We start from the raw sequence: 23,737 nt of genomic DNA on the forward strand, positions 1-23,737 counted from the left end.
GTGTTCTGACATTAGGTGCATATATGTACAATTGTTACATATTCTAGATGAGTTCATCCTTTTATCATACCTTATTTGTCTCTTGTTACCATTTTTGACTTAAAGTCTATTTTGTCAGATATAAATACATTTATCTCTGCTTTCTTTTGGTTTCCACTTGCATGGAATATATTTTCCCATCCCTTTGAACCTATGTGTGTCCTTAAAGCTGAAGTGAGTCTCTTGTAAACAGCATATAGTTGGGTCTTGTTTTTCTTTTCTTTTCTTTATTTTTTTTTTTTTATTCAGCCCACCAGCCTTTGCTTTTTAAAAAAATGTTTGTTTATTTTGGAGAGAGGAAGAGAGTGTGTGTATGTGCACACGTGAGTTAGGGAGGAGCAGAGAGAGAGGCAGACACAGGATTAGAAATGGGCTTTCTGCTGACAGCAAAGAGCCTGATGTGGGGCTTGAACTCACAAACCATGAGATCATGACCTTAGCTGAAGTGGGATGCTTAACTGACTGAGCCACCCAGGTGCTCCAGCCTTTGCCTTTTGATTGGATAATTCAATCCATTTACATTTATTGTAATTGATATGTAAGTACTTACTAATTCCATCTTAATAATTGCTTATTAATTGCTTATTAATTAATGGCCGTTTTGTAGCTCATTGTTCCTTTGTTTTCCTCTTTTGCTGACTATCTTTGTGAATTAGTAATTTTCCACGGTGGTATGCTCTAACTCCCTTGTCTTTATCTTTTGTGAATCTGTTATAGGTTTTTACTTTATGGTTACCATGAGGTTTACATAAAACATAGAACAGTTCATTTTATGCCAATAGCAACTTAACTTCAATCTCATACTCAAACTTGACCCTTCTACTCCCCTACTTTTATGTTTTTGAAGTCACAGTTTACTTATTTTTGTATTGTACATTTATTTATTTATTTTATTAAAAAAAAATTTTTTTTTTAATGTTCATTTATTTTTGACAGAGAGAGAGACAGAGCATGAGCAGGGGAGGGGCAGAGAGAGAGGGAGACACAGAATCGAAAGCAGGCTCCAGGCTCTGAGCTGCCAGCACAGAGCCTGATGCGGGGCTTGAACTCACAGACCGCGAGATCATGACCTGAGCCGAAGTCGGACGCTCAACCGACTGAGCCACCCAGGTGCCCCTGTATTGTACATTTATTAACAAGCTATAGTAGCCATAGTTATTTTTACTGATATTTTCCTTTAATCTTTTTTTTTAAAGATTTTTTTTTTTTAATGTTTATTCCTTTATTGAGAGAGGGTGTGGGAGGGGCAGAGAGAGAGGCAGACAAAGAATTTGAAACAGACTCCAGGCTCCAAACTGTCAGCACAGAGCCCGACGCGGGTCTCAAACTCACGGACTGTGAGATCATGACCTGAGCTGAAGTCGGAGCTTAAATGACTGAGCCACCCAGGTGCCCCTCCTTTAATCTTTATGCCATAGTTAAGTTGCATTTAGGAAAGTCTTTATTTCTCTTTCGTTTCTGAAAAATAATTTTAGAGGATAGAGTATTCTTGGTTGACTGTTTTTTTTCTTTAAGCACTCTGATTATTATTCCACTCTCTCTTGGCCTGTACAGTTTCAGCTGTGAAATTTGCTGATAGCCTAATCGGGGTTCCTATAGCTTAATAGCTATTTTTCTCTTGCTGCTTTTAGAATTCTCTCTCTGATTTTGGTTTTTGACAGTTTCATTGTAATGTGTTTAGAGAAGACTGTTTGGAATTGAAATGGGGTGGTCTATTAGAAAGAAAGGAAGGAAGAAAGCTCTTCATTCAGCCATCTGTAACCTTTAATAATGAGATAAGTTTCTGGCAGCAGAGGAAATAGGAAGGACTTCTTTCTCATCATTAATCCTCTTCCTTTCCTAGCCAGTGATCTTAGAGCTCCAGAGGAAATGAGAAACAGTTCTTACTCTCAAAAAGGCAAGGTATCCTTAGATCATCCAATTACATGGCACAAGACTGGAATCAGTAAGTAGCTGAAATAAATCAAGATGTAAGGTTTAAAGTTGTTACCCCCCTAATAGAAAATTATTTTGTTCAGAACTTTCACTCCTTCTCTAAATCTTTTAAAGTAAGAGTAGAAGTGGTGGAGATCACACAATAATATAAGAAATTAGGCTGGCCTGAGCTCTGGCTCTTCGAATCTAGTGATTAAACAACTTTGTTCTTAATATTTTGATTTGTAACTGACTTAAGATGTTATTTTGATTTGTGATTGCTCTGGAGAAGGAAACATAATTTTGAAACATTTAACTTTCTGAAGACCTAAAAATTAGTTAACTAACAAGTTCTTGATATGGCAAATAAAAAAAAAGTTCTCAAAGTAGTCAAATATGAGTGGCTTTTACATTTCCTAGTCGTTGCTTCTATATTAGGGCTTAAATATGAGTGATATGGCTAATTTCTTCCTGATCTTTTGAGTTAGGATTCTTTGGCATTTTGTAAACAATCTACAGCCATGTAAATGTCATTTAATAATCTCCTCACTGTAGGAAAAGCATCTCATTTATGTAGCACTCTTTTTAAAACAAAAAAATTTTTAAATGTTTTTATTTATTTTTGAGACAGAGAGAGACAAAGAATGAGCAGGGGAGGTGCAGAGATCAAGGGAAACACAGAATCTGAAGTAGGCTCCAGGCTCTGAGCTGTCAGCACAGAGCCTGACGCAGGGCTTGAACTCACAGACTGTGAGATCATGACCTGAGCTGAAGTCAGATGCTTAACCGACTGAACCACCCAGAAGCCCCATCATTTATGTAGCATTCTACAAAGTGCTTTCACATAATCATTTGACTTTTTACATCTATGTGAACTAGATAGGAACTATATTGTCATACACCAAAACAAAGTTAATTCAATAAGTATTTATTTACTTAGTTTTAAGTGTACAAGGTGGTGATACAATACTTCCATATAACACCCAGGGATCATCACAAGTGTGCTCCATAATCCACATCAGTTTGTTTTCTATAATTAAGACCCAAATGTGAGATCTGAAACCATAAAAATCCTAGAGGAGAACACAGGCAGAAACTTCTTTGACATTGGCCATAGCAACTTCTTTTTAGATATAACTCCTGAGGCAAGGGAAACAAAAGCAAAAATAAACTATTGGGACTTCATCAGAATAGAAAGCTTCTGCATAGCAAAGGAAACCATCAACAAAACTTAAAGGCAACTCATGGAATCGGAGAAGATATTTGCAAATGACCTACCTGATAAGGAGTTAGTATCCAAAATATGTAAAGAACTTATAAAACTCAACACCCCAAAAAACAAATAATCCAGTGAAGAAATGGGCAGAAGACATACAGATAGTGAACAGACACATGAAAAGATGCTCAGGGTCAGTGATCATCAGGGAAATCCAAATCAAAAGTACAATGAGATGTGACCTCACACCTGTCAGAATGCCTAAAATCAACAACACGAAACAAAAGTGTTGGCAAGGATGTAGACAAAGGGGAACCCTCTTGGCACCATTGATGGGAATGTAAACTGGTATAGCCACTGTGGAAAACAGTATGAAGCTTTCTCAAAAAGTTAAAAATAGAATTACCCTACAACCTAGCATTTGTACTACTGGTTACCCAAAGAAAACAAAAATACCAATTCAAGGGGATACATGAACCCCGAGATTGATAGCAGCATTATCGACAATAGCCAAAATATGGAAACAGCCCAAGTGTCCATCGACTGATGAATGGATAAAGAAGATGTGGTATATATATTTTATATACATACAATGGGATATTACTTAGCCATAAAAAGAATGAACCCTTGCCATTTGCAATGACATGGATGGAGCTGGAGTATTATGCTAAGGGAAATAAGTCAGAGAAAGACAAATACCATATGATCTCACTCATACGGGATTTAAGAAACAATTGAGCAAAGGGAAAAGAAGGAGGCAAACCAAGAAACAAGTATTGAGGAATGCTCTACTCTGACAGACACTGATGACACATAGTGAATGTGGAGTTTCTGTACTAGTGGGGAGAGGCAGACAACAAACAAACACAGGTGTATGTCATTCCCTTACAGAAAAGTTGAGTAGGGTACAAAGGACAGGGAACATGGAAGATGTCCATGAATGCTGCTCTATTTAGAATGATCAGGAAAAACTTCTCTGATGAGATGACATTTGGGATTCCAGAGGAAGAATATTCCAGGCAGAGGAAACAGGACATAGAAAGGCCTGAAGAAGGGAATGCTTCTTGATGTGTTCAAGAATTGAATAGAAAGAATGGTAGGAAAGATGGGACTAGAGGGAAGTGAACAAAAGAAGAATGGTCAAAGACAAAGTCAGATGAAATTCGTAAAAAGGCTGTAAGATTAACTGAGTTACTCTTGATTATTCAATAAGTGACAGAATTGAGTTCAAACCCAGGTCCCCTGACTCCAGATCCTGTGCTTATATACTGTGTTACTTCAGAGACATAACCAGTAGTAGTAGCTGCTCTATTAATGCTTCTTCGGCGGATTCAGTGCATCTAGGGAACTGAAAAGCAGTGTCAGAAAGATAATATTAGGGGCGCCTGGGTGGCTCAGGTCATGATCTCACGGTTCATGAGTTCCAGCCCCGTGTTGGGCTCTGTGCAAACAGCTCAGAAGCCTGGAGCCTGCTTTGGATTCTGTGTCTCCCTCTCTCTCTGTCCCTCCCCCACTCATGCTCTGTCTCTCTCTCTCTCTCTCAAAAATAAATAAACATTAGGGGCACCTGGGTGGTGCAGTCGGTTAAGTGTCCGACTTCAGCTCAGGTCACGATCTCGCCGTCTGTGAGTTCGAGCCCTGCGTCAGGCTCTGGGCTGATGGCTCAGAGCCTGGAGCCTGCTTCCGATTCTGTGTCTCCTTCTCTCTCTGCCCCTCCCCCCTTCATGCTCTGTCTCTCTCTGTCTCAAAAATAAATAAACATCAAAAAAAATTAAAAAATAAATAAATAAACATTAAAAAAAAGAAGGATAATATTAATCTGCATGATCTCTTTTTGGGTTGCTATCATGTGGTGGCATTTATGAAAATCTTCTTGGCCAAGGACAAGACTAGACTCTACTGCTCAACTAAATAGGCAACTAAGACTACTTCCCACTACTTCTCTTGTGGTTTAAAATTTCCCCCTTGAAATATTTCATTCAGCTGTCCTTAACTCTTTTTTTAAAGTTTATTTATTTTGTGTGAGAGAGAGAGAGAGAGAGAGCACACACATGAGTGGGGGAGGGGCAAAGAGAGAGAGGGAGAGAGAGAATCCCAAGCAGGTTCTGTGCTGTCAGCGTGGAGGCTGACACAGGGCTCCATCCCATCAACCATGAGATCTTGACCTGAGCCGAAATCCAGAGTTGGACGCTTAACCAGCTGAGCCACCCAGATGCCCCAGCTGTCCTTAATTTTGAATATTGAGGCAAGTTCTGACAGCAGAGGAAATAGGAAATAGAGTAAATATTAACAACTTGAAAGAAATTGCATGAGATCATTGGACTATGTGAAGTGCATGTATAAATATAAACAGAAACATATATTCTTACATATACATATATGCACATATATAAACCCCTCCATGGGAAACATTTAAACATTATTTTTATTTTTTATTTTTAATTAAAAAAATTTTAATTCTAGTATAATTACTGTACAGTATTAGTTTCAAGTGTACAGTTCTGCACATTACATTCATTAATTCTATACATTACTCAGTGTTCATCACAATAGGTCTACTCTTAATCCTCATCACCTATTTCACCCATCTCCCCCCACCTCCCCTCTGGTAACCATTAGTTTGTTCTCTGTAGTTAAGAGTCTGTATTTTGTGTCTTTTTCAATTTGTTCACTTATTTTGTTCCTTAAATTCCATATATAAGTGAAATTATATGGTATTTGTCTTTCTCTGACTTATTTCACTTAGCATTATACTCTCTAGATCTATCCATGTTGCATCCATGCAAATGGCAAGAATGAATTTCATTTTTTTTATGACTGTAATATTCCAGTATGTGTGTGTATGTTACCACATCTTCTTTATCCATTCATCTCTCGATGGATGTTTGGATTGCTTCCACAATTTGGCTATTTATGCTGCAGGAAACGGGTATGTATATCTTTTCAAATTAGTGTTTTCCTATTCTTTGGGTAAGTACTCAGTTGTGGAATTGCTGGATTATATGTTAATTCTACTTTTAATTTTTTGAGGAAACTCCATACTATTTTCCACAATGGCTGCACCAGTTTGCATTCCTCCCATGGGAAACTTTTATTGCTAATGTTAGTGGTAGAAGTAGATATAAATTATGATAAAGGTGATAACATCAGGGGTGCCTGGGTGGCTCAGTCAGTTAAGCATCCGTTTCTTCATTTTTGGCTTAGGTCATGATCTTGTGGTTTGTGAGTGTGAGCCTTGTGCCAGTCTCTGCACTGACAGTGTGGAGCCTGCTTGAGGTATTCTCTCTCTCTCTCTCTCTCTCTCTCTCTCTCCCTCTCTCCCTCTCTCCCTCTCTCCCCCTCTCCCCCTCTTCCTGTCCCTCTCCCTCTCCCTCTCCCCCTCCCGCTGACCCTACCCCACTCATGCTTGCTCTCTCTCTCTCAAAATAAATAAATTAAAAAAAATTTTTAAAGATGATAACATCACACGATGTCAATTTCAATAGAATCTACTCAATGAGTCCATACTATAATCATGGGTTATAGACCAGTGTGAATTTTAAATATAAATTTTTAATAATAATACAACACCATAATAATATGTAAACCATTACAGTATGCAAATATTACCTATTAAATGATGAATTAATACTTGTTCGGATTGAACATTGAGTTAATTCTGTCTTAGCATACTTCTAGAAGACCACGTGTTACTTAATCAATTTAAATAGGAAATCGGGCACCTGGCTGGCTCAGTTGGTGGAGTGTGTGACTCTTGATCTCGGGGGTGGGAGTTTGAGCCCACATTCATTGTACAAATTACTTAAAAATAAAATCTTAAAAAAATTTAAATAAGAAGTCATAAATTATTTTACTTCAGAGATTGCCATGTAGTACCCAGCACAATGGCTTAAACACTGAGTGGAAGACAGCCTAGAGTAGTAGTTGGGAGAACACAGCTGTTAGATTTAAGCTAAGGTAAAACCCATCTTCGCACTTAGTAGCTGTGTGATCACAGACAAATCTTAAATGTCCTCATCTATAAACTGGTTTAATAATAGCACCCACCATATAGAATAGTGAGACTTAATAAGTTAGTTAATTAATATGTAAGGTGCTTAAAATGATCCTGACACATAGTAAGAACTAAAATGGTGTTGTACTACTTTTATTAACATAAAAAATATTTGTTGAAGTTAATTAATCTTTTGCAGATAGGATTGGTTGATTTAAAAATAGGTCAGGTGTGTACTAATATGAAAGCTGTGCTGTTATGATGAGCTCAAGGTTTAGGGAATTGTTTCTCCATGTCTGACTTGCAGGCATATTTACTCACTAATACCCATTTCTCCATCTCTTCTTTTCTCTCCTAAGTGACAGATATTAAAACTGTCTTCCCATGAGGCAGAAACTTGGAGGTTTCCCTCTTTTACTTCGTGATCATTTTATATTTGTCTTTATACTTGTCTCCCTTCTTTTCTAAAAGGAAGATCTAGAAAGGAAACCTAGCCTGGTTAGTTTAGCAGTGTTTTTTCAAATGTTTTAAAAATGTGGGTTGTAAATCAATTTAGTGGGTTTCAGTCAATTAAAAAAATTTTTTTTAATGAAAGTGCATCACAGGGAGTAAGATAAGTATTGTTTTATGAAATATCACACACATATATGTGTATACATAAATATATTCCTACATGTGTAACACACATGAAAGATAGTATGTGTAATGATTAAGGGCATAGACTCTGGAGCCATGTTGTGTGTATTAAAATCCTGGCTTGGCTCTTTGTCTTGTACAAGTTTCTATGTGCCTCAGTTTACTCATCTGTAAAATTAAGGTAATAAAAGTACCTACCTCACAGAATTGTGAGAATTAAGTGAGTTAACATATGTAAAGAGCTTAGAATTTATAAATCCCTTTCTCTCTGTTTACCTATCCATCTATTCACACACACAGATATACACACAGATCTATATATCTACACACATACACACATATGCACATAGTAAGAGCTGTGTAAAAGGTTATCAATAATGTGTGTGTGTGCTTGTCCTGATGTAAAATATGTTTCTTACTGTGAGTTGTGGCCAAAAAAGTTTTAAAGTTACTTGTTTATCAGGTGGAAGGATATTGTGAGTGGATTTGGAGTGAGGAGACTCTGGTCCAAGTCAATTCTCTGTCAATCCTCATGTTACCTGGAATGTATCATTTGACTTCTTTGTCATTATCTTTCTCTTAAAGATGAATGGACTCTCAATTATCTTAAATGGGCCAACAAACACTATAACTCTATGCTTTTATTCTTTCTGCCTCTTCCCTTTCTTCCATCTTACTTCTGAGCAAACTGAGAAGTTCTTTATGGATTGTAGCATTATGAGTTTTGACCTTGGCCAGGATGATTGAATGAGGATTAGGTACCTTAGGAAAAAGACATGCAATAGGGACTCTTGACACAAGATAGTGACCAACTCACCAACTCTTTCCTTTGAGGGGAAGTTGAATGTGGGAAGACAGGCAACATTAGGGATGTCTAGAGAGACATCACAATGGGGGAGGATCAGAGCGGTGTTGTAGTGCCCTACAAATTGTGGTAGGAGGAAAAATGGCCTATAGAATCAATGCTGGTGGTGGAATTCTGTGGAGGGGAGAGAACCATCTCAAACTGCCTCTGACCAGCTTGTATGGTTGTGGAAAATCTGCCCCTCAGGACATTCCCTAGGTGGGTTATAAGTGAGATAGAGAGTTACTTGGGGTTGGGGTGAGCCAGGAGAGGAGATGAGACAAAGGGGGCCTAGGAATATGAGAAAGAAGAGTTTAAATATAAGAGACAACCAGTGTAACTTTCCTGGAAGCAGGGATAGTTAAGAGCATTTTCAATTAATGGGGATTTCTAATTCTCAATTTTTTGTTGACTGTGTCACACAGGGTTCAACTCCTCTCTTTTGTACCATTCATACCCTCATCTTTGAGTCAGTAGTGTTCCAGAAAGAAAGGGGATTAAGGAGGGCCCATCAGCTTGATATAAGGAAGAAAGTGAAATTCAGAATAGATATCAAGAATGTAGTGGAAGCAGGAACTCAGTTGAATTGTAGCCCCCACACCTGGGTAGCACAGTTGGTTGAGCTTCTGACTTCGGCTCAGGTCATGATCTCATGATCTGTGGGTTCAAGCCCCACATCGGGCCCTGTACTGACAGCTCAGAGCTTGGAGCCTGCTTCAGATTCTGTGTCTCCTCTCTCTGCCACTTCCTGACTTGTTCTCTCTCTCTCCCTTCCCCTCCCTCTTTCTCTATCTCAAAAATAAACATTAAAAAAAAAAAAAGAAAGAAATGTGTAGCCCCCACCAGACACCCAGACATATTAGAAAGGATACCAGTTTTCCCAATATATGTGGAATGAAGGTTTGAGCCAATTTGCTTAAATATTGGAAGACAGGATGAGTTGAGCAAGTGCAAGAGTTGGAGGCTTTCAAGCAGCTGATACATGATATAATACCGTAATTCTCTGTCATTTAGAGTGTTGTTTTCCAAAGAGTATCTCTGCGCACTAGCTTTGTTTCTCCTCACCAATAAGAGTTTCATGAGGAAATAAATTTGGGAAGTCCTGGGCACTTCCCACTCCACTCACCTTAAAGATCTGCAGTTTACATCAGCATGTTATAACTCTGGGAAGTTGAGCAGTGAAGGTTCAAGATTACATAGTTGCCTTCCTTGGAGCCCAAAAGCACCAAAGGAACACAGTCTAGTTTCCAATTACTTGCTAGATTTTTCTATCTTGATTTCAAAAAAGACATTGCCACACAATGTCCAGAAATTTCTCTATGAAGTGAATTTACCCTATTGTCACCATTTTGGTTAATAAGATTACCACCACATGTCATCTCAGAACTCTCAAATATCTTTTATTTTTGACCATTAGCTCTTCTTCACACCTGCCATACACATACAATAGAATTAATTCATTATCAGATCTTGCTGATGCTTGTAAAACACATATATCTCTTGTTACATGCCAGACTTTTTATAATTTTTTTTATAATTTTTTTTAACGTTTATTTATTTTTGAGACAGAGAGAGACAGAGCATGAACGGGGGAGAGTCAGAGAGAGGGAGACACAGAATCTGAAACAGGCTTCAGGCTCTGAGCTGCCAGCACAGAGCCCGACGCGGGGCTCGAACTAATGGACTGTGAGATCATGACCTGAGCTGAAGTCGGCCGCTTAACCGACTGAGCCACCCAGGCGCCCCAGACTTTTTATAATTTTAATGTATATTGGTTATTTAAGATACATTGAATCTTAGTAACAGGAAATTGTATTTTCATATACCAAGCAATAAACAATTGGAGTTTGAAATTAAAGTACCATTTATAATAGCATAAAAAATTATTAATCATTTAGGGGTAAATCTGACCAAATATGTGAAAGACCTGTACACTGGAAATTACTAAATATTGCTGACAGAAGTAAAGAAAATTTCAAGAAGTGGAGAGCTATACCTTGTAAATGGCCTGGAAGGCTCAATATTGTTAAGGTATCAGTACTCTACAAACTGATTTATACATTCAATGCAATACCAATAAAAATCTCAGCAGACTGTTCTGGGTCGAAATTGGTAAGCTGATTGTAATATTCATATGGGAATGCCAAGGACTTAAAATAATTAAAGCAACCTTAAAATAGTAAGAAGAAAGTTGGAGGGGTACACTACTTGATTTTAAACATTATTATTAAGCTGTTGTCACCAACACAATGTGGTATTGGCATGGAAATGGACAGATACATCAAAGGAACAGAATAGAGAGTTCTGAAATAGACCCATACATTACAAACAATTGATTTTTTTTTTTTTTATATCAGAGCAAAGGCAATGCGATGGGTAAAGGATAGCCTTTTCAACCAAATAGTGTGGGCATAATTGGAAGTCTATTATTTTATTTTTTTAAAGATTTTATTTTTAACTAACTTCTACACCCAATATGGGGCTTGAACCCACAACCCTGAGACCAAGAGTGACGTGCTCCACAAACTGAGCCAGCCAGGCACCCATGGATATTTATATTAAAAAAACAAAAAAACAAGAAACTTGGATCCATACTGTGCACCATTTATAAAAACGAATTCAAAATGGATCATATGCCTAAATGTAAAACCTAACACTATAAAAATTCTAGAAGAAAACATGGTAGAAAATCTTTGTGAACTTGAATCAGACAATACTTCTTAGAAAAAAATACCAAAATCACTGAATAAAAGGATAAATTGATACATTAGACTTCTTCAAAATCTAAAATTTCTGTTCTTCAGATGACACAGTTAGGAGAGAATGAAAAGACAAGCCACAGACTGGGAGGAAATCTTTGGGAAGCATATATTTACTAACGGACTTGATTCCAGAATATATAAAGAACACTCAAAACTCAATAATAAGAAAACCCAATAAAAATGGACAAAAGATTTGAATAGACTTCACCAAAGAAGATCTATAGATGGCGAGAAATTACATGAAAATGTGGCTAATAGAAAACTTACCTGGCGGGGGAGACACCATGATCACAAAGGTAGTTCTCCCAGGGCGAGGTAGTTCATCCATTGCACTCCAGATGTGCTGACCCCTGTGATTTCCCCAAATGACTTATTGGAGAAATGCAAATTAGAAACTATAAGATGTCACTACATAACTGTCAGAATGACTAAAATTAAAAAGATTGACCCCACCAAGTGTTGGAGAGGATGCGGAGAAACTAGAAATCTCACATACTACTGGTAGGAATGTAAAATGTATGAACACTTTGGAAAACAGTTGGGCAGTTACTTAAAAATGTTAAAAATATGGCTGAGCCTGCTGGTCTTTGGCAAGCTGCTGATGCCGGTCTCTGTTGTGCAGGATGGGGTTTGTTAAAGTTATCAAGAATAAGGCTTACTTCAAGAGATACCAAGTGAAATTTAGAAGAAGACAAGAAGTTAAAACTGATTACTATGCCCGGAAATGCTTGGTAATTCAGGATAAAAATAAGTACAACACACCTAAATACAGGATATTTCGTGTAAGCAACAGAGACATCATTTGTCAGATTGTTTATGCCCGTATAGAAGGAGACATGATAGTTTGTGCAGCTTATGCTCATGAACTCCCAAAGTATGGTGTGAAGGTTGGCCTGACAAGTTATGCTGCAGCATATTGTACTGGCCTGCTGCTGGCCTGCAGGCTTCTCCATAGGTTTGGTGTGGATAAGATCTATGAAGGCCAAGTAGAAGTGACTAGAGATGACTGCAATGTGGAAAGTATTGATGATCAACCTGGTGCCTTCACCTGCTATTTGGATGCAGGGCTTGCCAGAAATACTACTGGAGATATAAAATTTTGGGGGTCCTCAAGGAGCTGTGGATGGAGGCTTGTCTATTCCTCACAGTACCAAATGATTTCCTGGTTATGATTCAGAAAGGAAGGAATTCAATGCAGAAGGACATCGGAAGCACATCATGGGTCAAAACGTTACAGATTATATGCAGTACCTAAGGGAAGAAGATGAGATGCTTACAAGAATCAGATGCTTATAAGAAAGCTCCTGCTGCCATATGAGAGAATCCAATCTATGAGAAGGAGCCTAAGAAAGAAGTTAAAAAGAAGAGGTGGAATTGTCCCCAAATGTCTCTTGCCCAGAAGAAAGATCAGGTAGCTCAGAAGAAGGCAAACTTCCTTAGAGATCAGGAGTGGGCTGCTGAGAGCTAATAAGCCAAACCACAATTTTCTATGAAGATTTTTTGGATAAAGACAATAATAAGCTTATTCACCAACCAACAACAACAACAACAACAACAACAACAGCGAAGTTAAGTATACATCTACTACATGACCCAACCATTCCACTCCAAGATTTTTTACCCAAGAGAAAAGGATGAGCAACTGAGTGGCTCAGTTGGTTGAGCATCTGACTCTTAATTTCAGCTTAGGTCATGATCTCCGGGTTCGTGAGACTTGGATTCTCTCTTTCTCTCTCTCAAATAAATAAACTTAAAAAAAAAAAAAAGGAATTATGTCCTTGTAAAGATTTGCACAGAAGTGTTTATAACAGCTTTGTAGCCCCTAAGTGATAAGCAACCCAAATTTCCATCAATGGGTAAATGGATAAACACATGGTAGCATATTTATACAATGCCATTGTAGCAACAATAAAAAGGAATGAATTGTGGATACAGTCAACAATAACAGCAGATCAGTTTGTTTGGGGAGGTGTGTAGGGTGGAGGAGCACAGAAAAGTGGGAAAGGAAGGGATTCCAAAGGGACCTGAAGAAATTTGGGGCCATAATCCATTGTTGACTATCTTGATTGCAGTGATGGTTTCACAAGTATAAGCATATGTCAAAATTCAACAAATTACACACTTAAAATATGTGCAGCTTATTTTATCTCAGTTGTATCTCAAAACTGTTTTTTAAAAAGATGGTTCTAACATGCATTTATTTGAGGTTGTGTGTGGGTAATTCAGGTAGGCATGTCCAGCTTAGGGTTGGAAAAAGGGATGTGTAACTCTGGGGGAAGGTGAGGGAAAAGATTTTAGGAATAAATTGTCCCTCCCTCCCTTATCCTCTTTCTTCTCTCCCTCCTTTATCTGTCCTCCATAAAGATCTGAGATGGTTAAATATTATTTATGTGGAGCTGACAGTTGAAGATATGGGAAAGGCTGGTTGCATAAAGGAATGGGTTATTGAGGAAAGAAACGTGAGAAACACTGAGGCATGTTTGAAAGGGATACTGAAGAATAAAAGAAACTAGTATGATCAGAAGAGTGGTGGGCATGTAGGAAAATAATTAGTAAAAGGGAATGGATGAACTACTTCCTTTTTGCTTAGTACTGTCTATTTCTGTGAATGTTGGTCTGTCTTTTTAGGGCTCAGGAACATCTCCAATGGGATAAAGAACAAACCAAACAATCACAGGGCTATGCTGGTTAATACCCTATTGTTTCTAATGGAGTAGTATGCTGTTTAAAAAAAAAAAAAACAAACCCACAAGTCTCCTGGGTTGCTCAGTCAATTAGCTGGCCGATTTCCATTTAGGTCATGATCTCCTGGTTCGTGAGTTGGAGCCCCACATCCGTCTCTGTGCTGACAGTTCAGAGCCTGGAGCAGTCTTCGGATTCTGTGTCTCAGTCTCTCTCTGCCCCACCTCTGCTTGTACTCTGTCTCTCAAAAATGAAGAAACATTAAAAAAATATTTTTAAAAACCCCACAAAATGAAACCTCAATAAAACCAGTATTCTTAGGAAATGGGAGTCATTTCACATATAATCCTTTAGCTAGCTCAACAAATATTTGCATGGCCCCAACATCTTCTGGTTTTATTTTATTTTATTTTATTTTATTTTATTTTATTTTATATATTTTATTTTATTTTATTTTATTTTATTTGAGTAAGAACTCTATACCCAGGGCGCCTGGGTGGCTCAGTCAGTTAAGCATCAGACTCTGGCTGAGGTCATGATCTTTCAGTTTGTGAGTTTGAGCCCCGCCCTGAACTCTGTGCTGACAGTGGGTAGCCTGCTTGGGATTCTCTCTCTCTCCATTCCTCCCCTGCTTGTGCTCGCATGCTCTCTCTCTCTCTCTCTCAAAACAAATAAACATTAAAAAAAAAAATCTCTGTACCCAACATGGGGCTCACACTTATGACCCTAAGATCTAGAGTTACATGCTGTACTGAGGCAGTCAGGTGCCCCATGCATTTTGTTTTTAAAAGACCACATGAAAATGCTGAGTTCCTTCAAAGAGGTATAGTAATTTATGCCCTCCTGTTTGGCATAAAGTGGGTGAAACATTTTTAATGTCATAGAACAAAGAAAAAAAAGTAAATTATATAAAAACATATATGAGGTCTTTAAATGGGTGTCCTGGCTGCAGTCCTTTTGAGATGCTTTTCAGCTTTTGTGCTGCTCCTGCCTGAGAAGTCCTGATAATAATTTCTATAAAGACTGCTCCATATTATATGACGTATTCGTATTATATGAATGTGCCAACAAGAAATTAATCCGTTATTTCAGAGAAATAACAGCCACTGTGGAAAAGACCCCATCAGGGTTAGGATTTCTATTTTCTTATATTCTTTAGATTTCCTACAATAATAAATGATCATGAAATCTAAAGATTTGCCAGGGAAGATTTAATATTCATTTCAACTGAAGAACTGAAGTATCTTTTTCAAAGCCTTTAGAAGGAAGTGGATTGGATTTCTTACCTGTGGCTTAAGTTAACAGTGTTCAGGGGAAAAGAAGAACCAAAGAGAAATTAGCCAAATGACCAAACAAACAAACCCAAATTCACAAAAATAAAGACATTCTATATACCAGATAACAACATTCATTGCTGACCGGTTTGTTAGATGTCAGACAGATCTCTGTTCTGACTGTTGAGCTGTGTGACCTTGGACAGATTGCCAGTCTCTCTGAGCTTCTGCTCTTCCTTAAAAGGGGCCATAATACCTACCTCACCAACAGAGACTTGGTGGGGCATGAGACAGGGGATTTATGAGAGAGTGCCCGGCCCAGATTGTCTTAAAATGATCATTTAGTTCCTTTCCCTTTTTCTCAGGGATTAACTGAAGCTGACAGTTTGGGGTGCAGGCAGATAGTTTGCTGCAGTGTGTAAACCAATTCCAGTCTCCCCTTCTTTGGTGTTTCTGTACCTTCTTGGAGTGTGAATGAGGAGGGTCCTCTTCTTTTGATGTACAGGCTTGGGGTAGATTAGCTAGGAAAGTGACATGTCTGGCTTTTTTCCTGCTGGCTTATATCTTTGGCCATGTTTCCACCAGGCTGTGGCCTCAGTGCTCTGGTCAATCCAGAGTCATCAAAGCTGAGAGAAAAAGAGGTGAGGTGGCAAACTGTGTGGGGAGCTCAGAGCTGGTATTCCCAAATTCTTCTGATCTGCCCCACAGAGAGCACAGTCTTGATTCAGGCAGGCTTCCTCTCCACAATAGCCAGGTTTCTTCTTTACCCTTCCAGAGTCCTACACTCTCTCAGGAGGAGGGGTGATGGATGTTTTTGGCACTGAAGGGAAGAAATCCTATTCCAAAGAGGAATACTTCTGTTCTACTCCCCAGTTTTATTTTGTCTTTAAACTTCAGGTTCTCTTTTCCAGGAGAGATTTAAATCGGATTACAGTAATAATTCCTGTTTGTTACATGCCACATGCTTTATATCCATTAACTCACTTAATTCTTACAACAATCCTGCAAGATACATGTGGTTGGTTCCATTTTATGGATGAGAATATTGAGGCTCAAACAGATATGAGGACTTGTGCAAAGCAACATAGCTGGTGACCGTAATATTAATCCCCGGACATGTTTTATTTTGGAGCTGTGAAGCAATTTGTCTCTCAGTCCTATTTACCTGTGTTTTCACCCCACTCACCGTACCACCACCCTGGCCTGGGGCAAGTTACTAGCTTAAAGGATTTATTTGCCATGTAAATCCTGAGATGTGATCTCTTTCTCTGTCTCATCCCTAGGATATCATTAGAGAGAGTTTGCCAGCTGGGAAAAGATACGAACGACCCCATAGCATCAGTGAGTACAGTGTGTTCTCATAAAACTGGTGCTCTAAAAATGGCTACATTTTACTGAGAGAATTAACCACAAATTGAGGCTAGTTTTTACAACGCCACAAGTGGGGCTGTATTAATTATCTATAAAGACGATTCTGAAGGGGTTCTCTGCTCTCAAATTCCAAAGGAAGCAAGTAAGGTACAGTATGCAATGTTCTCTGAGGCGGATGATCCAGTCTTCTCAAGTTTTAGAAGGTCTCACTGGGGACAGTCAGGATCCTGAACTGTATTATGATTTTACTTTTTAAAAGGCTCTGTGAAGCCCTCAGAGCAGAACAAGCTGGCCTATCTCAGTGCACCAGAGCTAGATCCAAAGTGCATCGGCATTTTTTTCCTAGCAAAACAAAACCAAACATGAACAGTATTTCCTCTAAAACTGAAAAACAAAGTCAACAAGGAGAAACAGGATAAAAAGAAGGGCAGTTTTGGATTTTTGAAAGAATTTGATGCAGTACGTGGTGTGAATTGAATTTATTTAACTGTCATTCACATTTAAAGGCCTAGGCCCAGGTCTAGAAGAGTTATTGTAGCATTCCATGAAAGACTTTCCTTTGTTACCCACACTTAGTTTATGTGATTGGTGCACTAGGATTATTTTTCCAGTCTGAATGGATATAGAAGATGTATGGACCTGCAGTGTGTACAGAGCTGTTAGCATCACTCAGAAATAAGCTCCAGTCCCATTGCAACCCATATACATCTTGCATAACAAAGGATTTGGGGCTTAAGGTGGCATTTCAACCTCAAACAGTGTTCAATATGACAAACTTTTATTGCAGTTGAATTTATTTGTCGTTCTAGGTGTTCAAAGCATCTTATTTATTCTGAGGTACAGAATCAGTTTTTAGGGTGGTAATTAACTCTTTAATAGATGACAAAATTGATGTCTGATATTACAACATGAACCCCTACATCCAGCTATAGCTGACTTGACTCTATTGCAAGGAGCTCAGGCTTTGGAGTAGGTTCTGCTATTTATACACTTTGGCTTTGGGAGAATCACTAGTGAGTCTTAAAATTGAATGTGCCTATAAATCACCTGAGGTTTCTGTTCAAAGGCAGATTCTGCTTCTGTAGGTCTAGTGTGAAGCCTGAAGTTCTACATTTCTAACGAGCTCCCAGATGGTGAAGATGTTGACAGTCACACTTTGAGTGTCAAAAACTATTTGAACCTTAGTTTTCTCACCTGGAAAAAAAGGGGGGGGGGATGAAAATAACTACTTGAGAAAATTGTTAGGAACATTAAATGAGTCAGTGAGGTGAAGCATCTGACACGTAGGAAGATTACCACAAATATAAATGTCCCACTCATCCTTTTCCCGTTTGTTCCTACCTAGCTCAGCAGGCAGGAACTCTGTTTATTCAACTCTGTTTCCTCAGCTGCAGTTTTTAGTGGGTTTACTTTCATATTTATGTCATAGAATTAAGTTCATCGCAGAAAGACATGTGTAAATAATTAAGAGCCCACCCCGTCCTCTTTCCCCAAATTATGTGCCATTCAACATTACATGGAAAATCTTATGCCCAATGCGAATGCTCAAAATTGAATTGCAAAGCAACTTGTTCAAAATAGCTGTAAAACTTTGCTAACCATTAGCAAAACATTATTTGGGATCACAAAACAATACTCAATTATATTTTTGGAAGACACACTTCTAAAACAATGTTTTAAAATGGTTGGAAATGAAAGAATGGGCAAAAATATACCAGGAAACTCAAATATAAGCAAAGAGGGTTCTAATCTTAATATCGAGTGAGCTAGAATTCAACTCATGCAGTTCCATAAAGTACAAGAGGAGGGAATACTTCTCAACTCATCATCTGAGGCCAGTTTTACCCTGATACCAAAACCAAACACATCAGGAGAATAAAAACTATAGGCCGATCTCTTACGAATGTAGCTGCAAAAATCATTTTCAACAAAATACTAGCAAATTTAATCAACCTATCAAAGAGTTTTACATACCAGATATCATTATCCCATGAACGCAAGGGTGGTTTAACATTTCAAAATTAATTTGTGTGATATGCCGTATTTTAAAATTACATGATCGTTTCAATAGGTGGAGAAAAGCATTTGATCAAGTCAGGTTCTGCTCAGGATAAAAATACTTAAACTATAAATACGAGGGTAGTCTCTCAAGCTGATAAAGAGCATCTATGGGAACTTACAACTAATATACTTAATGGTGAAGGTTGAGTGTTTTCCCTCGTAAGATAAGGGACAAGACAAAGATGTCATTCTCACCACCTCAGTTCAGTAGTCTACTTGATATTCTTTCTAGGGGCAATGTCTTCGTCCATTCAGGCTACAATTACAGAATACCATAGACGGGTGGCTTGTAAACAACAAATTTATTTCCTGCTGGTAAGGGGGCTAAATGCAAGATCAAAGTGCCAGCAGTCTGGTGTCTGGTGAGGGGTCGCTTCCTGGTTGTTTTCCCTGTGTTCTCACATGGCAGAAGGGTCAAGGACCTATCCTAGGCCTCTTTTATAGAGGCACTAATCTAACTCCTCCATCCTCATGACCTATTTACCTCCCAAAGTTTCCACCTACTACCATGACCTTGGATGTTAGGACTTCAACATATGAATTTTTGAGTGACGCAAATATTCACCCTATAGCAAGCAATTAGACAAGAAAAAGAAATAAAAGACATCCAGACTAGAAAGGAAGAAGTAAATCTATATTTGCAAATGTCATGATCTTGTGTATAGAAAAACTGAAAGAACCCACTGAAGACCTATTAGAGATAATAAACAACTTCAGCAAGGTTGTAGGATACAAGAGCAATATTAAAAAATCAATTGCATTTCAATACATTAGCAAAAAACAATCTGAAAATGAAATTCAAAAATAATTTCTTTTATAATAGCATGAAAAAGAATAAAATAAGAATAATTTAAATAGAAGTGGGTAAGACTTGTATACTGAAAACCACAAAACGTTGAAAGAAATGAAAGATCTAAATAAGCAGAGAGACATCCTATGTTCATAGACTGGAAGACAATACAGCAAGTTAAGATGGTGGTACTCCCTAACTTTGATCTGCCAATTCAATGCAGTCTCTGGCAAAATCCCAGAAATTGGCAAGCTGATCCTAAAATTCATGTGGAAATGCAAAGGATCTAGAACAGCCAAAACATTCTTGAGAAGAACAACACAATTATAGGACTCACTTGCAGTTTCAAAGCTATGTACTTTGCAGTTTGTACTGTGAGGTTACAAAGTGATGACAGTATGGTACTGCCATAAAGATCAATGGAATGAAATTTAGAGTCCAGAAGTAAACCCTAACTTTTATAGTCCGTTGGCTTTTGAATAAAGGGCCAAGATGATTTGATGGAGGGAAATAATAGTCTTTCAACAAATGGTATTGCATACATTAGATATCCACATGCAAAAGTATGATTTTGGAATATTATTGGAATAGTGGAAATTTTATTGGTATAATAAACTAATCTCAGCTCAAATATCAGCATCATGCATCTTAGTCTTTCTGCAAAGGAGATAAAACTATCATATATAGGGATGATAGCAATGTTATACTTTCAGATTGTGAGAGAATCAATTGAAAAGCTTTGTCAAGCAATAAGGGAATTCAAAGATAGTTACATACAAAATCACTATAGGGAAATCAGTGGCAATCTCTCTATCTGTACCATTATCTGTATATATCAACCAGTTAGAAGATAAGATCTCACTTGGAATAGCAGTCAAAAAGATGAAATACCTACGGATTCAGCAAGACACAGATGAAGAAAACTTTAGAAGTCAATGAAAAATACGAAAGAAGATTTGAACAAATGCAAACCTTTTGCATGGTCTTAGAAAAACACTTCCATAAAGTCGACAGCTTTCCCCAGGGTAAATTGTACATTTAACATGATCCCAATAAAAATGCCTGTACTTTCCTCCCTGAAGTGGTGAAGTGTATTCAAAAGTTCATATGACAAATGAGACAAATGAGAACAGCCAGGAAATTCTGACAGAGAAGAGCAATGAGGAAGGGTTATGTCTATCAGATATTAAAGCATAAAGCAACAACAATTTTAAAGGTATGATAATGGTGTTTGAAATAAGCAGATGGACCAATAGAACAAAAAAGCATAAATAAACCCATAAACATACAGGAATTTAGTAGATGATAAGATGATATCAATGGGGGTGGGGGGGAAGATACCATTCAGATAGTGTTGGGACAACTAAAACCATCTGGAAGAATGCAAAATTGGATTAATATTATTATACTTAATAGTATAGGAGGGTAAGTTCCAAGTGAATCAAAGATTTAGATGTTAAAAATAAGGCCAAATAAACACAAATAAAACATGAGGAAATTACAACTTTGGAGTGGAGAATGCCTTTTTGATTATGACTAGAAACCTAGTGCACGGCTCCCTCAGGGTGCTTGGGAGGCTCCTGGCATGTCACTGGGCATGTCCCTGGGTAGGGAGTAGGTCTGGTTTGAACTGCAGCTGAGAGGCGCTGGGACTGAGTCACAGGGCTGCTTTGGGGGCCACAGCTGTGACTGAGGTCTACGGTCACAGATGGGCATACCTCCTGCTGGATGCCTAGGCTGGCAGGACTGCTCCTGGATTGTAGCTGAGTAGGACAGGAATTCGATCATAGGGCTGCTTCAATATCTACAGACAGAGCCAAGGTTGGCAGACTGACTCCCTGGGGCACATGTCCTTACATGTAAATCTTTCTCAGAGTTTCTTTCATAGCCTAGTAGCTCTTTTCATTCTAAATGCTCTGTATGGGCAAAGCTACCGTGGCTGGAGCAGATTTAGTGAAAGGGAGTGGAAGTAGATGAAGGTAAGGAGGTGAGAGAGGACTGATGACAAGAATAGTATGTCAGCAGATTCTGAAGTGCTGACCAAGATGGAAACATAGGAAGCCCCTGAGCTTTTTTCTTCCACATGCACACCAAATGTACAGATACAATTGCACGTGGTGCAATTCCCTGTGACAGAGATCTGGAAACTAGCTGAACAGCTCCTACACATCTAACAAACGAGAAAATACCCACATCTAAATGAATAGGAAAGGCCAAGAAAGACACTGTCTTGCTATAAACCCCACCCCAACACAGTGCCACACAATTGGGGTGGAAGCCCACATCTAGCATCCCAACTTTTAATACTCCCACTGGAGGAACAGACTCCTGAAACACCCATATTGGAAAGCAACAAGGCTTGTGTCCGTAAGACTCCAAAACTACAGCAAGTAAAGAAGCAATTCTTAATGAGCACACAGCGTTTGCTGTGACTATCCCCTTAGGGCTCAGTGCAGAGGGAGCTGGCACAATTGCCTCTCCTCTACTTTCCCTGAAACACATTTGTCTGCATAATTTAAAAGCTGACCCCAAAGGGCCAGGTTTCTAACTTAGCAGGCACTAGGGACTTGGGAAGCCAGAGGTCCTCTCTCACCTTCTCCCTCTAGCTCATTCCAAGTCACTAGTCACCAGTATCTTTCTGGAACAAGCTTATACACACATCTGCACCCCAGATATTGTGGCTGTCACCACAAAAAGATTGAAAAAGAATCCCTACCCTCCATCTCCATCTATAATTCTTTTTATCTCCGTCTATAATTTTTTTCAGTAACACTGAAACTATACTTGGTGGGGTTTTGGGGGTGATGGTGGGGGGGGGGGCGGATCTGAAGCCGATGGCCAAGAAAGAATTGTTGAGACATCTTTGGTGCCTAAAGGCAATTCTATAAACCACAGGGACAGGACCCGTGGGCAGAAAGAGCTGCTCCGGGACCCTGAGGAGAGACTGATTATATACTTGGGAGTTGGGGGAGGTAAGTCAAGAGGAAGTTTCCCAAGAGATTTTCATATGCTAAAGACTCACAGGGTACTGGAGGCCTAGCTGTTGTCAAACTAAGGTTGTTTTTACCTCTAGGAAAGCATTAGCATTAAGACAGTGGGGGTGGGGGGGCAGCGGGGAGTTACTCTGCCTGCCTTAAGTATTTGTCAGTGGGCTGCAGGTTATAAGGAAATTTAATTTGATCTTCCATTTCCTTCTGCTTTTGTTTCCCATATCATACCCATTAAACAGTAATTCCCCATCTTTTCTCTTCCCAGCCCCTGGCAACCACCATTCTACTTTCTGTCTCTGTGATTTTGACTACTCTAAGTTCCTCATGTAAGTAGAATCATACAGTATTTGTCTTTTTGTGACTGGCTTATTTTACCTAAAATAATGTCCTCAAGGCTCATCCATATAGTAGCATATACCAGAATTTCCTTCTTCTTCTTCTTCTTCTTTTTTTAAATGTTTATTTATTTTTGACACACAGAGAGACAGAGCACAAGTGGGGGAGGGGCAGAGGGAGAGGGAGACACAGAATCTGAAGCAGGCTCCAGGCTCTGAGCTGTCAGCACAGAGCCCCACGTGGGGCTCGAACTCATGGACCGCGAGAACATCACCTGAACCGAAGTCAGACGCTCAACCGACTGAGCCACCCAGGCACCCCACAGAATTTCCTTCTTTTTAAAGGCTGAATTATATTCCCTTTTATGTATATATCACATTTTGCTTATCTATTCACCTGTCATCAGACAGTTGGGTTGCTTCCACATTTTAGCTATTGTGGATAATGCACTCTGAACATGGCTATACAAATATTTCTGAGACCCTGTTTTCAATTCTTTTGGGTATATGCCCAGAAATGGAATTGCCGGGGGGTGGGGGGGGGCGCCTGGGTGACTCAGTTGGTTAAGCTTCTGACTTCAGCTCAGGTCATGATCTTGCAGTCTGTGAGTTCCAGCCCCAAGTCAGGCTCTGTGCTGACAGCTCAGAACCTGGAGCTGCTTCGGATTCTGTGTCTCCCTCTCTCTGCCCCTCCCTCCCCCTCTCAAAAAATAAATAAATAAAAAACATTAAAAAATACAAAAAAAAAGAAATGGAATTGCTGGATCATATAATTTTATTTTTAATTGTTTGAAGAAACTCCATTCTGTTTTCCATAGCGGCAGTACCA

General features: G+C 38.8%; 1 long non-coding RNA gene, 1 other non-coding gene and 1 pseudogene across 2 annotated transcripts; all 3 read left to right on the forward strand.

Annotated features, from left to right (window-relative positions):
- Positions 1 to 1,108: 1,108 nt before the first annotated feature.
- Positions 1,109 to 22,872, forward strand: LOC122237405. The gene is made up of 4 exons (XR_006215939.1): positions 1,109 to 1,149; positions 1,883 to 1,984; positions 16,645 to 16,702; positions 22,839 to 22,872. It is a non-coding gene; the product is annotated as an uncharacterized LOC122237405 (long non-coding RNA).
- Positions 11,665 to 11,826, forward strand: LOC122237547. Its single transcript, XR_006216148.1, has one exon. It is a non-coding gene; the product is annotated as a U1 spliceosomal RNA (small nuclear RNA).
- On the forward strand, positions 12,021 to 12,931 carry LOC102960433 (annotated as a pseudogene).
- Positions 22,873 to 23,737: the final 865 nt, after the last annotated feature.

The sequence above is a fragment of the Panthera tigris genome, chromosome A3 (assembly GCF_018350195.1).
Source record: "Panthera tigris isolate Pti1 chromosome A3, P.tigris_Pti1_mat1.1, whole genome shotgun sequence".
NCBI classification, from domain to species: domain Eukaryota; kingdom Metazoa; phylum Chordata; class Mammalia; order Carnivora; family Felidae; genus Panthera; species Panthera tigris.